The 17135-nt window shown below is 45.0% G+C and overlaps 1 protein-coding gene and 1 long non-coding RNA gene across 2 annotated transcripts in view; both read left to right on the plus strand.

Annotated features, from left to right (window-relative positions):
- Positions 1–17135, plus strand: part of LOC119385944 (lachesin) — a 356455-nt gene that overhangs the window by 60338 nt on the left and 278982 nt on the right. The window lies entirely within an intron of this gene.
- On the plus strand, positions 11520–15793 carry LOC125757668 (uncharacterized). The gene is made up of 2 exons (XR_007415418.1): positions 11520–11656; positions 13134–15793. It is a non-coding gene; the product is annotated as an uncharacterized LOC125757668 (long non-coding RNA).

A 17135-nucleotide genomic window follows, 5' to 3' on the forward strand; every position in this document is an offset into this window, starting at 1 on the left:
TATTTATTTATTTATTTATTTATTTATTTATAATACCCTCAGGGCCAAATGGCATTGAAGAGGGGAGTGGATACAATACATGAAAAATACAAAATAAAACAGTGCGATGAATACAGGTAACAGAACATTTCTCCAGGTTATACAAAGAATAGTAGTTATTTCAAAGAAAAAAAATAAAAATAAACAAACAGGAGCAGTGAGTACAGGTAACAGATTTTCCTGGTTATACAATATTATCTAATGTTTCGTGAAAAAGTTTGCAGTCAGTGATGGTTGCGACGCTTGAGGGAAGATTGATTGATTGATTGATTGATTGATTGATTGATTGATTGATTGATTGATTGATTGATTGATTGATTGATTGATTGATTGATTGATTGATTGATTGATTGATACAACAAAAGAACGCAATAAAAGCATGTCGCAATTTCATTTCACTTTGGTGCGTTAAAAATATATACTTGATCACACGGCGCTTATTAATGTGTCTCTTGGTTATAGATGTTTCCTATGAAGGCGAAGAGCTGAGCATCACCAAAGTCAGCCGTCTCCACATGGGACCTTATCTCTGCATCGCCTCCAATGGTGTACCGTCTCCCGTAAGCAGGAGGATTCTCCTGCAAGTACACTGTGAGTTTTTCATTTGGGCAGTCCCGAAGTACACCGATAAGCAGTGTAAGCAGAGGCGATACGTGCTCCAGACCGGTTCTTCGAAGTCGACCTGAGTTAGAATTCGAAACCTGTTGAGGCGTCAGAAAAGCTTTTGTAGCGTTAAGGCGAACTGCTCGCATTTTTGTTCTTTTTATTGGGAATGGCAGAGTAAGTGCGCAATTTAAACTTAATACCGGGTAGAAACAGCCCTTTTACCTGTTGCATTCGGCACACCCCATATTCTTAGTTTTCGTAGTATTTCTTTCTTGAGGCGCTCGAGTCACCGCAACAATCCGTGTTAGGCATATACTTAAACCTCTCTGACACGCGTGGTTCTTCATTTAGTTGCTTGAGATGCCTGGAAAAATGTTCATACAGCTGTCCATATGTGCGAAACATAAGACAACCTTTTGTTCATTCGGCGGTCGTAGACTAATTAAATGATATTTTGCTGATGTTCTGCGCAACGTGTCTAAAAACTTACGCCGAATTAATGATCGAATGTTTGGATCAACTTAGAGCATAAATGAGATAAACCTCTTTGTATACATTCTGTCCAGTTCTTGTGAAGGACAGTCAATGTCGGATCTACGTATATCTCCGCATACTAATCCCCGTTAGATATTCAACCTCTATTATCTGCAATGTTCCACCTTTCGTTGGCAACCATGCTTAAGCTTCGGGTGTAGTTGGAGACGCGTGTGAACGCTTTTCCCTTTCTTCCTCCCCTTTCCCCTTATACCCCGTTTCCTCGCTTATTATGAGACAAGAATAAATAAACAGATCACGCAAAGATACATTTAAACTATGCTAGCTTCAGGTCAGACTTCCATCCGGAAACAGGAGTTAGGAACAGTGTGCTTTATGTATTGGGTAGACTATATCTGCCGGGTCCAGAGAGCACAGTCTGAACTTGCGGAACAGCTAGCGGCTCATGCGACGCAGCGTGGGAGCGGTGTTTCTAATGCTGACACCGATCGCAGTTCCGCCCATGATCTGGATTCCCAACCAACTGATTGGAGCTCCGCTTGGCGGCGAAGTTGTCATGGACTGCAATACGGAGGCGTTCCCGATGTCCATCAACTACTGGACCCTGGAGAGTGGCGACCTCATTGCCGAGTCGGCAAAGTACTCGCTCAACCGCACGGAGAACGTGTACAAAGTGCACATGCGACTTCGTATTCGTCGCATTGTTCCGGAGGATTTCGGCGCCTACCGATGCTTTGCGAAGAACTCGCTGGGCTCCACAGAGGGATCCATTCGCCTCTACGGTAAGTTCAGGTTCTTCACATGTCTTCTCGAGCATAATGGAGCGTTGCCAGTTTCGTACAATAAAAAATGCACTGCAACATAAACTCACAAATAAATACGACCTGCCGATAGTGACGTATTTACATTCCAAATATCTGCAAGCTATAGCCTTCTGCTACGCCAGATGCACTGGCGTAGCAGAAGGTGTGGAGGGGGGGGGGGGGGAGAGGGGGAGGGTTGACCCCACAACTCCTCCCCCATCCACCCTTGCCTCATCAGTGGTAACTACAGTGTCGTACGCAAGTATTCCGTCTCACGGGCAATTGTCACGAGCTGTCCCACTGCACGATCAGTAACGACGCAGTGTTAATAGCATTATTTACTTTATTCCTTCTATGGGAGCAACATAAATTTCGAGACGTTTTAGAGTGGCACTTGCCTAATGGGAAAGTCCCGTGTTCCCGACGCGTTGGTTCTCACTGTCCTCTGAGGGAAAGAAGTGTTCCTGTTATTTTTCTCATTAGACCTCTCAAGAACCGTCTGCGGTTCTTGTGCACTAAACTGTGAGGAACAGCAGCGTAAAACAATATCCAGTGCCTGCTACCTCCAACTTCTAGTGCCTTTTTTTTATCTTATTACGCTGAAGCACGTAACAACAACTTAAGACCGACTTCCCTTTGACAAGAAGGGCTTTCTTTTTCTTACAGAGATTCACATACCGCCGCCTCCGAAGGTGAAAGAACCCTCAACAGCGAGGATACAAAGTATCGAAGGTAATTGTGCTTTTACTTGGCAGTCGTGCGCGTTGCTATCCCCGGCTGCCAATGAGTAAGGAGGAACCGTTCACTTCCTTCGCCCCTGGCATTTCTAAAATTCTTGAAGGCAACAGATTTGCACTGTCTGTTATATTCCGATAGCGATATTGTGATCATGAGGAGTGTGACACAGTGTGTGTGTGTGTGCTCCCGTTCTCTCTCTTTCTCTTTCTCTCTCTCTCTCTAACTTTCAACTTTCCCTATACTTTTTCATAGTGTAGGGTAGCATGCCAGCCTTATAGCGAAGATGTATACCTCCACTCTGCAACGGTTTCGTCTCCGTGGGCAGAAACGCCAGGCCCCTGAACCACCAACAGACGCTCGCGATAGCGTGCTCCTGTGCTAGCAGATGCGCGCGCTCCTTACGTTTTCACCTCGGACGCTGAGGAAGGGCATTTGCATGGGTGTGCAGACAAGCCGACGAATGCGCTCGCTGTAGACTCGTGCACAACTGCAACACCACAACTAAATTTCGACCTCTGGGTGGTTTTGAGGCCTTTGAAAAAAAAAATTCACAGCATATCCACGGGTGAATGATGAAGAGCTTGGGCGAAGCTCCTGAAGCAATCATGGTTACACCGTGAAATCTTCAGTGGTTTCGCCCAGCAGTAATCGAAGCGATAGCCCAGTACATCATCAAAGACGTGACAAACACTGTATATATTTATACAAGAAATTTTATTAATCGTAAGTGGTAGCTAGACGTGGCTTCCGTTCCCCCTTCATTATAACGGCTTTATGGTCGGTGAAGTAATGGATAGGTGATGGATCATAGTGGGATGTTTGCAAAGACGAAGTAGTGGGCAGTTTGCAAAGGATCGGTGATGGGAGACACTGTTCGGGAGATACTGCCGGTTACGCCTTACGCCGGACGCGTGACAAGGTTAGACTAAGAGGAGCTTCGCCCCTAAAATTGAAGGCGAACGGCACATCTTTCTTTGCAATCAGGCATAAAGCACAGAGCTCAGTATTCATTTCAATAAAGAAAACCACAAAACAAGCATCAAAACCACATGCTGGATGATAAAGGCTTGACCACACGTACGCGTTGCAGCGCGTCAGCGCGTACGTGTGGTCAGGCCTTAAGGCGCCTGTGAACAGTGGGAACACCCTCCCACGCTTTCCCGGTAAAGATTAGGTTGCAGCTGCTTTGCACTTCACCCGAGGGCTTCGAACGACGTCAAACGGCCCTTCCATCTCTCCGCGTGTATTTCCTGCTTTCATATATGAAAGAGAGACCCGTCTAGCAACTCATTTAGTTCTCTCTAAGACTGCCATGGGTAGACCACGGAAATTAAAGACACCAGAAGAACAGTGTGAATACAATGCTCGACGAAAGGAACAAATTCGTCTTACTGAAAATGGTAGCGGAACCAATCACGGTCTATCACAGCGACCACAAAGTGATTGTCACTACCATTACTCTAAAGTAATAATAAAACATACCCCACCATCAGCTTGTGTGGTGTTTGATACAGCTTCGCTGTCCAACTTTCACGGCGTGGATTGGAGCCATAATTTTTTTCTAGACTGGTTAACATCCCTGCTGTTGACTGTGTTGCTGAGGCGAAATACAGCCTCATTATATTCTTGCCGGAGAACATATATGTTTCGGCGCCAGCTTGAGCAATATATAAAGTGAGTATATATTGTCTTTTTTTTTTCAGCGCCTAAAGGATGCTTTCCGCTTAAATGCATAAAAAGAGTGACTACCGCAACTGTTAGATCTTGTCTCGTAACGACCTCAAAGCAATTGCGAGTTTCACCCAAAAAAGGTCAAGTGTAAGTCGCGTCTTCCTTACACTTCGTAATTTTCTTTTTTTTTTCTGTTGATTTTTACAGAAAGCAAAATGGAGATTCCTCGGGATTCTATAACCAAGCAGCGCAGCTATCCTGCAAGACCACCGCTCACCGGGTCACCGGCCAAAACACAGGGCAAGTGTTTTAATTCTGGTCTCTATTAGATTGATTGATTGATTGATTGATTGATTGATTGATTGATTGATTGATTGATTGATTGATTGATTGATTGATTGATTGATTGATTGATTGATTGATTGATTGATTGATTTAATGAGGTGACCACGTAAGCTATGTCTACAGCTGTTGAACTAAACATAGTTTAAAGGGGTCATGAACCACCCCTCAGGCTTGATGAGAAAACACATCATGCGGCTAGCGACACTACTATGAACAGCCCAGCCAAATCTTTCGGTCAAGCGCGCCGAGGAGAGCTTACAAGCGGAGCGCGAAGTTGACATTTTCTCAGGCGACATCTTTTCATACAGAGGCCTGTGCTCACTCTCTTCGGAGCTTCCGGCGTCTGACGTTTGACGTCAAACAGCAGATAGCATGCGATTGGCCAATAGCCGACATAAATCAATAGCGGTGTTTGGATCAGGTGCGCTTCTTGCCACGGGGTGCCGCCATGTGCCGGCACCATGCTCCGTAGACTGATAACATTACACATAGAGCCACACTCGCGCACAGGAATAGCAACAGGAGAGAGCGACTGCGTTTCATCACGTTCGCTGACATAACATCGTTACCCCGTGCCATCCTTCCCTGTGTAGCTTCCAGCGCCCTCGTCGGGATGAGAGAAGAGAAAAAGCGCTTAAAGCAAGCGGCAAAATTTTTATAACCCTACTCGTTCTTGGCGGATTCGAAAAATTTGTGTGGCAATCAATTCCTGGGGCAATCAACACCGATACTACGGTCATTCGATGATTACTTGGAAAAGTGGCTCGGTACCCCTTTAAGGCGATTAAAAAGAAAAGTTAGTGGTCTTCACATCAAACTAGCCCTGCCGTGACATAAATTATGTAACCTTGCAATTTCAAGCAACCCTAATTTATTATATTTCAAGCTTAAAAGTGTACCATTGTCAACTACACTGAGCACGCTCGCGCGGTTTCGCGCGATGCTGCGCATATTTTTTGCGTGTAACTGTCAGAAAAATAATATTAATCGTGCCAAACTACAACGCACGGAAAAAAGAAGACACAGCAGGAACAGCTTCATCTTCTTGGTCAAATTGTTCTTTTTTTAACCCCTGAATTAACCTTTAAGCCTCCCACGTGGGATAAATGTTACCTTCTTAATTATGTATTCACTGTTCTTCCTTCAACCGAGGCTCAGTGCACGTATACACCGACGGCTCCGTTATGACGAACAGCTCAACCGCAGCTGTCGTGATACCTCTGAAAGCCACAACAATCAAATTTAAGACCTCTCACCTTACGACATCGACAGCAGCAGAGCTCGCAGCGCTTCTTGCCGCATTACGTTTCATTACTGATGAACGGGCACGAAAATGGACGATCTTCAGTGAATCAAAGGCGGCACTGCAATCCCTTCTGTCGCCTTTACGCCGCGGCCCGCACGAGCAACTGGTATTTCAGATCGCAGAAGAGACTCACCGTTTAATTGAGAAAGGCCATGAAATAACGTTTCAATGGCTTCCAAGTCACTGTGGGATTATCGGCAATGAACGGACCGATCAAGCTGCCCGTTCAGCACATACAGAAAGCAGTCAAATAATAATACCGCTCTCTAGAACTGACGCTGCATGGAAGCTCCGCGTGCTTGCTCGTCAATGCATCACGTCGCAATGGAACGAGCCGCACTTCAAGCATGCGCGACTATATTCCCTGGACCCAACTCTCAGCCTTCAAATTCCTCCAGGCCTTCGCCGAGGTGACGCTACCCTCCTGTGCAGGTTATGGTGGGTGTCGCATTTATGCGCGCGTACGCGTGCCGCATAGGAATGGACGACACCGCATCATGTGACCACTGCGGCAGTGATGAAACAACTCAACATATTCTGTGCGACTGCCCACAGTACTGTTCAGAAAGACAGTCACTTTGCAACGCGCTCGATAAGTTGGAAGACCGCACTCTGTCGGAAGAAAGAATCCTGCGCCATCGACCGGACTCAACGTCACAGAAAAAGGCTGTGCAAGCGCTACTGCGCTTTCTGCGTTCAACCGGTCTCTCAGAACGGCTCTGACTGGAACGTCTTGCCTGTGTGTGCATGTGTGCGTGTTTTTTTTTCCTTTTCATTTTATCTCTCTCTCTCTCTGTCCTCTTTCTTACCCCTATTTCCCCACCCCTGCGCAGGGTAGCAAACCGGTCACTCGCGCCAGGTTAACCTCCCTGCGTTTCCTTTTCATCTCTTTCTCTCTCTCTGTTAGATACAAGACCGTGGTTGCCGTGTTTTTATTTACTTATTTATTTAGTCAGTTATCCTTTGGTACAGATTAGTTAACTCGAAGCTTACTACAAGCTCATCTGGCTACCTCTGCATGGCTTCAGACTACGTACACAGTGTGGATTCCGTTACACAGAAAGTCCGGCAAACGTTTAACCCATCGCGTGGCTCGAATCATCTCTGCGATGCTCATATCATTTTGGCGTGGTTGAAACAGCAAATGTCAGATAAATATGCTCACGGGTTAAGCTTAAATTTGTTTTCCGTTCGATTTATTCATCGTTGTCACAGTTTCGCTACGTAGTTAACTTCGGCGGAGAATGTTGACAGCCCTGAAATAAATGGAGAAAAAGCTTTGTACAAAACTAACGGAGGGTAGAAGATACATGGTGTGAAATATAATTCTAGTTGTACTGTTTGCACTTGAAATACACGTGAAGACGCGAATGACTGCTTATTGTTATTACACTTAATCTGTCCACGTTTGTAAGCGCAGCATAGGTGTCATGAGCTCTTAGCTGTAACAACACCTACGTAGTCGAAGAAAACGAAGTGCATACGCACGGCAGTCTCCTTAGGGCAAACAAACAAACAAACAAACAACGAACCTGACACAGCGTTCGTTCAAATTTCTTAAAGTAATACAAACCACCAAATATATTCACGAAAGGAAAAAAAAGCAAATGCAGTAAAAAGTCCAGAGGCCCGAATGATTACAAATTTCATCGTTTCCTAAGGAAAAAAAAATTGACGCGGCTTGCACTAAGCCGCGCAAAGCTGGGTCACAGCCAGATTTGTGAATGTTACAGAAAATAAGTAACCGATTACAATTACAATTACTTCCTGTAAAATTTATTTGATTAAACTGGTCAATTACAGCCCCAGAAAAGTAACTGAGCATTTACAGAAATGTAATCGATTACTTTCGCGTTACTTCCCTTCAAAATTTTATAGCCATAACACTAACGCAAGTTTAGTCGAACTACAACGAACTGCGGTGGCTTGTTTGGTAGAGAGAAGGCTGGAGGCTTGCGTGAATGCTGTAAGGCTTACTGTGACTTTTCTGATATAGTGATACACGTTGTTAACTTTCAACAGGAGTTGTTTTTGAAGATTGTCGCTGATTATTCCACGTTTCCTTGTAAAGAGGTCAGCTGCTACAATGAACACTCTCTCAATGCGCGCGCTCGAGGGAAGGGCGGTATTATAATGTAGGAACACCATGTGCGCCAGCTCGTAGTTGCGCAGTGCTTCGATGCTAGTGTCCATGTCCCCGATGAAGCGTTGCTCCTCGCTGTTGCTGGCGCTTAGGTAAGGCGTTGCAGGTAAGGCCAAGTAAAAAGTGAAAAACAAATGGTCCCTACACAGCGGTCGCATATTTTTCGACACGAGATCTGCCGTATAAGACCGGTTACCACTTGATTTTGTGAAAAACAAAGCGATTAATTACCGGTAATCGATTACACAAAAAAATGTTATTGCATTACCAAGAACCTCACAGCATCAAAATTGTAATCGATTAAATTACAGAATTAGAGGAAAATGTAATTGATTACACGTAATCGATTACTTGTAACGCGTTACGTACAACTTTGGTCACAGCAGAGCTGGTGGGCGCCTTCCTTATCCTGGCTTGGCTAGGCTTCTACCCCCTCACCTCTCTCTTTCCCTCCTTTTGCTAAATTATACACGGCTATGTTTGCTCTCTTTTTTTCTATCTTTCTTGTGTCTTTCTCTCTCCCTCTCCCTCTTTCTCTTTGTAACCGTCCTCTCACCTGCTATCTTTTTCTCTCTTTCTTCACTTTCTTCCTATCTTTCTCTGTTTCTCTTCCTTTCTATTTCTTTCTTTCTCTCTACTCGTTTTCCTCACCTTCTTTCCCTCCTCCTCACTCTCACTTCCCTTTCCCACCACCTCGCTATACAAGGCTATGCTATGCTCTGCTAGCGTGCCTGGATAGCCGAGTGGTTAAGACGCTCGCGTTCGGATCGTGGGTACGCGGGCTCGAATATCGCCTCGCCAGGAAATTTTTCTCGCCAAAAATTTCTCTCTTTGCACTTCTTTCTATCTCTTTCTTTCTCTCTGTCTTTCTCCCTTTCTTTCTCTCCCTCTGTACTCGTTATTTCGCCTTTCAGAGTTATTGCATCTCACGCCGGAAAGATCGGCGCACGTGATGGGAGCAGACAGCAGAACGACGATGAAGAAGAGGACGAAGAAAGCGCGTGCCGGTGCATCATGATGATAACTTTTATCTACGACACAAATGACAAACCTCGACAATAACAGCTGTGCGATAAAAGTAATCTGACACGCCTCCCTGGCAAATAATGCCCCATGCGAGCTAAGGCCCGCGCCATGCGTTATAGGTTCAATGGACGCGCTTAGCATGTTTGACGGTGGGCTTGTCGTCATTCTCTGCATTAATGTGCTCGCAAGCGTTCTTTTTTTCTTCTGACAAAGATGTTTTTGTTTACGTCTTACCGACGGGCGTATTTACGACGAATATTTGCGTACATATTAAACAGGGAATCAGCAATTTGAATGAACTGTCCTGAGTTAATGACTTGTAATAGATTAACGACCGACCAGAGGTGTTTTAAGCATTCGTGCTTAAATATTTTTTTCTTCATTATGTACGTAGTATCCTCGTCCAAAATAAAACCACAAGGTACTTAACATAGTTCATTACCGAGTAGGTTACTAAAAAGCTACAAGAAAATTCGCTTATTGCAACAATGATTCACTGGTCATCAGATTTCTCTCCCCTTTTACCATATGCTGTCGACGATCAGAACATACGCTACAAAGGACGGTACAGTGTAAAACTTTAAGGAAATCGTCTCTAATCCTCTTGTTAATGTCGGCGCGATGGATCCAGTAACGCTTAATGCGCAATTACATTGCTCAGAAAATTTTGATGAGCAAAAATAAATGCATAATGGATAATCTGGATGTCGTGCCTAGCGAACTGTATTGTTCCCACTACGCTTTGCTCGCCGCCATTTCCTCGTCTCTGTTCTCAGTACATTTACAGTGTTTCGTTTATGTACTTCTTTTTTTTTTTTTTTTTTTTTGGCGCGCGTTTGAAATCATTACACTTCAAGTTTTATTTCTCTGTCCGTGGTGCAAAGTTTTCACTTGTTTCATCGCGAATATAATGTTGCATTGTTCCCTAATGATGGAAAGAGTAATACGAAGCTTTCTTTGTTTCGTAAGTAGAGAGTTGTCTTCCGCTTACGTCTCCTAGCAGCGTTCTATCATAACCTTGCACGAAACCTACGTCACCACATGTACAGCAACGCGGGAGCGCGTGCCATGGCCTCACTACTTCAAAGATTGCGCATGGCTTCAACTTGCACTCGTTTCCACAACTAATTGCTGTTCTCTCACTTGGAGATGGTGCTAAATGAGAAAATGTTGTTTAGTTGAGGAAATGAGGGCACTTTGAAGCCATGCGCAATTTTTGAAGTAATGGGGCCACGCGCTCCCGCGTTGCAAGTCATATTGAGCGCGGCTGTACCTTGTTGAATAGGTGGGGTATGTCTTATCAGTTTGTTTTTTTCGCCGTATCTTATCATGGTGATTTTCCTACCCTTGACTGCGAACATGTAAAGGAATACGGCGAAATTTTTTGTTGTTTCTATAACCTTTTTTCTTTCTTTGCCTTCGCTTCACACTTACCACAGTGGCTCAGCGAATTGGGCTGAGCAATGCTTTGCGAATCAGCACGACGCCGTAGGTTTGTTATCGGGGTGTAACGACAACTGTATTGCAATTCCTTGAAGCTTGTGTATTTTAATGTGGGCGCAAGATTAAGGAACCACAGATAGTTATGTTCAATTCGGACGCTCGGTGTCGTTTGAAAATACGACGTGCTCCATGAGATGTAAGCTAGCACCTCTACCTAGTGCCACATGCAGACATGGTGAACTTTTACTGCGAAGGAAATTTCTGTAGCCAGAACTACGACGTTGGAATGGGCGATGTAGCTTAACCGTGATGACTGACGCCGATGAACTCTGGTTTCACGGCGCTTGTAGCAGCTACCAGTTCAGCTGTGCTCGCCGCGAACACACATACACACACTCATGCAGCTATATATATATATATATATATATATATATATATATATATATATATATATGTATATATATATATATATATATATATATATATATATATATATATAGTTGAAAAAAATCAAGCACGTAGGAAAAATTGTTCAGTAAAGGACTGACGTTTCGGCCGCGGGACCGGCCTTCGTCACTCCGACGAAGGCCGGTCCCGCGGCCGAAACGTCAGTCCTTTACTGAACAATTTTTCCTACGTGCTTGATTTTTTTCAACTTTTACTTCCGGGTCCTTTGTTAGCACTTTATTGTTTATATATATATATATATATATATATATATATATATATATATATATATATATATATATATATATATAAGTGCTTCCACTCTATTCTAATTTCATAGTTGCAATGTAACTGTAACGGGAATGTTGGAACAGCTGTGCATGCTTGCCTAGCCTACATGGCAAGGTAGCCGGCAAACCTTTGTGCCTGTGTTTTGCCGTTGCCAGCATCGTTCTCTAAACACGCAGATCCAACTGATGCTTCGAGACGCCCTGGTGGTAACGTCGCCGTGGTGTCAATATGCCTGGTGACCACAGCGCGTCTACTTACGTGATAACGTGCACCTAATGCGTGCAGGAGGCACGAAAACGAAATGTGAGCCTCTCCCGGTTACCTCACTGTGAGAAGCAGTTTTCATAGCTGTAGAAACATTACGGCGTGTGCTACTTGCCGGCAGATTGTGCGATACTTTGTCTACGTAGAGCCGAAAACAATTCTGTTCCCCTTCCTCCTGTTCCAGCTCGGAGTTCTTTGCAGGTTGAACATCAAGGTCATGCACGTATAAACAGGCTGACTCGAAAGTTAGAAAAGCGACTGCCAGTTTAAGCTCTTCCTTGACGTCGCTTTAGGTTATTACACTAATTAATACTTACAGTTGCTGCAGGTTACTGCACATGCACTGCTGCGTCTAGAAAGATTTTCAGTGCTGTCGAGTTTGGAAGTTAGTAGGTGGTGTGCTTCTTTGGTATTTCGCGGCATTCACAATTGTGCGTGTGTGCGCATGCGTGTGTGAATGTGTGTGTGTGTGTGTGTGTGTGTGTGTGTGTGTGTGTGTGTGTGTGTGTGTGTGTGTGTGTGTGTGTGTGTGTGTGTGTGTGTGTGTGTGTGTGTGTGTGTGTGTGTGTGTGTGTGCGCGTGTGTGTGTGTGTGTGTGTGTGTGTGTGTGTGTGTGTGTGTGTGTGTGGTGTGTGAGTGAGTGAGTGTGAGTGAGTGAGTGAGTGAGTGAGTGAGTGAGTGAGTGAGTGAGTGAGTGAGTGAGTGAGTGAGTGAGTGAGTGAGTGAGTGAAAGGAATGGCCCCTAATAAAAGTACGGCACAAATCAGAAAGTGATTTTCTTTATTGATTTCAAAAAGAACAATCATTTAAATACAATAGCTACTCTATCTCTTTTTTCATCAGACATATTGGCCCGTAAATTTTCGACACAATACGTTTGTGCAACGAGTCAAGTTGGTATCACCAACACACGCCAACAATCTGGAATCACTGCTGAGAGTATGTTATCCCATGTTCCCACAGACGCCGCCGCATTTTGTTCCGCTGGTGTCAAGTGTATTAATTTACTCTTTGCGATTACGGGACCAAATTCACAAAGTGTTTTCTTTTTAAGCACCCCTTGCCGTTGGGTGGCCGCCCTCGTTAATAAAATAACACAAGTATTACCCGATATTCGCTTTAACAAACAATGATGACGTAATAGATTTTTTGTGTGTGCACGCGTAAAACCGCGTTCTGGCTTTAATATTGTTTGTCAACGTAAAAAAAAAGACGCGTGATTGCTTCTGATGAGCGACATTTTTGTCAACTCATCTATGTCGTACTTTTGGTCCACCATTATCTTTTACGTCTTTTATGTTTCATTTTTTAGAGGCAGTAAAAATACATTCGTATTTCTTCACAAACGCTTGCTTTGATTATGCATGCATTGATTATCCCTTCGCTTCACCTCTTTCTTTCAACTCGCTGACGGTTCCATTTACCAGTCCCCAGCTTAAGTAAGCCATCTAGACATTTACGTGTTTAACAACTGCTCCTTCTCTCTTCCTGTTCTCTCTCTCTCTTTCTTGCTAAGGTTACAGCGTTTGAAGGCCTTCCATCATCCTCTCTTCAAAGGCTTGCGCGGGTGAAACGAGGAGATGCAAGCACGAGTGGCATCCTTTGTGCAACGTCACCGATGTCTGCCACGCCACGCTTTCCCAGCTGACTTGGCACGTCATCGGGCAAGCGCTCGTACGCAGCGCCCGAAGCCTACACGTCCCAGATCCTCCATGAACAGGCTCAGTAGCTCGCGCAAACAAGTCAAAGTTGTCTGTACAGTGCTCACCAGTTGAAACGCTATACTCGGAGCTCGTGGACGCCGGCGGTCGTGTCGCCACCGAGGAGCGTTCGTGAAAGTAAACTGGCGCATGCGTGGCCTCCGAGATAGCCTTCGGCAACCTGCGCGTTGCCGGGGCTAATCTCGGAGGCCATGGTGCATGGTGGTATACACTGAGGACGAGAGGCTTGGTGACGTATGGTGGCTGCATCCGGCCGACAGTCCTTCGGTTTGCGGTTCTCAGTGGCGCAGTGCAAGCAATGCATTTTAGATCATGCTCGCTTGCCGCGTGGCGCTGCTTCAGGCATACGGGTCGGGGTCGTAATTTCACAGAGGCTCTTTGTGCACGCGTGACAAACGAATTTAATTCCACTCTTGGCGACGTGATGGCTGGCGTAAAGTTCATTAGGCGGTTCTCTGGGCCCACGTTTCTTGTTTTCCTGAGCACGTAATAGGCCGCGAGCACCTTAAGTCTGCTCCGATGCCACGCTAGCACATTGCCGAAAGTCGAAATACAATCATTTGACATACGTGCACATCCTGCCACCTGCGGAAGTACTACGGCGGCACGTGTACTTCGTGTAGCATGGCAGGCGAGCGCCGTGTAAAAACCATGGCTAGCAGCTCTCCGGCGGCTTCACCGTGAAACGTCGACAGAACAATTGTCTGCCGGATGCAGCCTCCATACATCACCAACCCTCTCACCCTCAACGTATACCACAATGCACGAGATTGCTTTCACGAACGCTCGCCCGGCGACGCAACAACCACTGCCGGCCACTCGCTCCGAATATCGCGTTTAATTTGCTGAACACTGTACATTAGGGTTAATAGGTTGATGTTGTTGTGTTGCTAAACCCGCGTTTCGTACGCGCTGGTGAAGTTTTCGAATGTACATATAGGAGTATACGTTGAGTGTTCACGGTTCGATGTCTTCGGCCTCTTGAACTTGCTGCGTCAGAGTTATCTGCCCTACATTGCTTCCCGTTATTGGCCGAGCTTTTGTGTATGAATGTGCGTCCTCCGACCAGTCAGAGAGAAAGAAAGAAAATGCGATGCGTACGCACAAAGGAAGAAAGTAATAAACTGGTATCAAGAAAAATTGATTTACTGAAGTCTGCGGACGTAAGAACACCTAAATTAGGTAACTTAAAAGCTGGCGAATGCGAGCCAGTTGATACGTATCCATAGTTAAAAACAACGCAAGGTAAACACGGGCAAGATTCACACAGGGCTAGCGCTGTCCTGTGTACATCTTGTCCGTGTTTACCATGCGCTGTTTTTAACTATGAGCCTAAATTAGCGATCGGTGTCGCAGAAGCGACACTGCCTCCAAAGGTGGCGCGGTCTCTCGTACGCTCTGAGATCCGTAATATGTACCTTGCTTTTTAATTTTCCATTAACTACTGCGCCAGAGGCCCTTCTCCTCTCGTTTCTCAATCTGCAGTAGAAAAATCATTAGCAGAAGCGCGCTTCACTGGGTTATAGCATAAGATGAAGTGCACTTATGCGGCACACTTAATCAACTACAATTAATGAACTGTCAGGGTAATCAACGAAAATTTATTGAATGGTTTCATTGAGAAAGCGGACGGTTTTCTTGTGAGCAGCTCGGATCGTTGCGGCACCTGGTGGATAAGATCTCAACCACGTGCTTCTTTCTGCGTGGCCTCTGAGATCCCCTTCGGCAGTGGGCACACGTACGCCTACGTGCGAGCGCCACTACCAGCAACCTAGGTGAAGGATTAGGGTCACCTCCAATCTAATGAAGTTTAAACCCATTTATCATCTCCATTTTTTCTAATGAGGTTTAAACCCATTTATCCTAAATTACGTTTCACGACGACTTCTATATCAGGTTTTTGAGAGCCATAGGTACGTCTGCTCTCCACAGAATCGGGCGACGCGTCCATCAAGCGCGAAAGAATCAATACAGACTGAACACAAGAGGCGCCGTTTCATTTGATCTGTGAGTATCGTATCCAGAAACGTGCTCTAGACCTATCGGGGTTTTTTTTGAACGTCAAAATAACGAAGCAGCTGACATGTTGTTTCGCTGTTCTGAGCTAAAAAGCTCGCAAATCTGTTCTGTGGGTACCATAGATAAAATCAACTTCCAGCGCGAGTTTTGCTGCATCCTCTCGTAAAGGCCGCGTTCTCCTCTCTTGATGCGCACAGAAAGCGAGGGCATTAATGACTGCTCCAGCGCCAATGTACAGAAATGTAAGGTGGCTACATCAGCCTCCTAGTCCCTCTTCTCAGGTAGACCATCTGTTAATAATCTGTCATTCTATCATGTGTACATACATACATCGTCGATCATTGTAAATCTGTCTGTCGCCGACTCGTCGTGCAGCGCTACTGCGAACACAACGGCGGAATGTGCTGTGTACATAGCAGAAATAAAAGTGGTCAAAGCGTTCCTGTGCTATGTCTTTTTCAACTTGCATGTTTAATTTAATTTCTTAACTGTGTGCAATTGGTTTAAAATGGCGCCATGCTCTGCTTCTCCCGTGTGTGTCCTTTTACGGCCGATAACAGGCTGACACGCAGCAGATAAGCATTAAATAGACAAACCTTATGTCCAGCCAGATGAAAGTCGTGAGCATTGAATTGAAATGGCCGAATTTGTTGACAGCTTTGTTACATTTGGCGTCAGCACCAGTGTATTATCCTCACGAGAAGGTGAAACCAAACACAAAATAAACTATTACAAATGTAATGGTTGAAAAGTTCATAATGACAAAGTTGAAACCACAACAAGTGACACTTCGCTTGAACGAGCTTCAAGGGACCCCAGGAAAAAGTTCGTTAAAGTTCGCTGAAATAAAATACCTATGTTGCAACTTGTTAGCAGGAACTAAAAAAAAACATCAGTTGTTGAAATGAAATTTGAACCCTTTTATTTGCAATGCTGCTTATTTGAATGTGAATTTCTGCTTATTTAGCATGTTTTGAGAAATGTGGTAATCTCTTGCTGCACCTGTGCACTTATGACTGCAGTGGTCATGAATTGATTCACTGTGTCCAAGCTCTCACAAACCTTCTCAACCGATAGAAGGTTCGCGATAGAAGTCAACCAACTTCTATCGCGAACGCATTCAGCGCATACTGCCTTACTGCGCGCTTGTGCCGTATTCGATCAGACGTTGCCAAAAACAGGCAGATTAATCCTCTGGTCGCCTTCAAAGTTTATTTTTACGCGAACACGAACTTCACTTCAATATACGACTATGTGAAATGGTAGAATGGAAAGAAAAAACTGCACATACAGCCTGCATCGATACAAGAGGGTTAAGGTGGAAGGGATTAAAAAGAAGCAGGCAGATGTCAGAATGAAAGAAAGAAAACGCCGCGAAATCTACCGGTGGCGTCCTCCATCAAGCCGGAGAAGAGAAGTAAACCGATTCGCCCAACTCGAACGTGCTCTATTTCCAGAAGCGAATTTTCTTCGGATGAATGGCGACCCAATCTTCAATCAGTTTCCACCCGATTCACCATTCATCGAATATATAGAGAGGGCGCGGTACAAGGCGGAAAATAAGAAAAGACTGAGAAGGACCCGAGCAGGGGCAGAATAAACGATTTTGATCGACGACCATCGCTTTGGAACGTCCTCGGAACCGAATTCACGCCGTCTGCCGCCCCGTGGCCTTTCAATTCATCCCCCTGCGAGCGTACAGAGAGGGCGATTGCTTTCCAGCGGTTCACTCCCATCATCGCTCTATCTCCCTCTCTCTCTCATTTCAGTTCCTCTCA

Source organism: Rhipicephalus sanguineus, chromosome 3 (assembly GCF_013339695.2).
Source record: "Rhipicephalus sanguineus isolate Rsan-2018 chromosome 3, BIME_Rsan_1.4, whole genome shotgun sequence".
In the NCBI taxonomy this organism is placed as follows: Eukaryota; Metazoa; Arthropoda; class Arachnida; order Ixodida; family Ixodidae; genus Rhipicephalus; species Rhipicephalus sanguineus.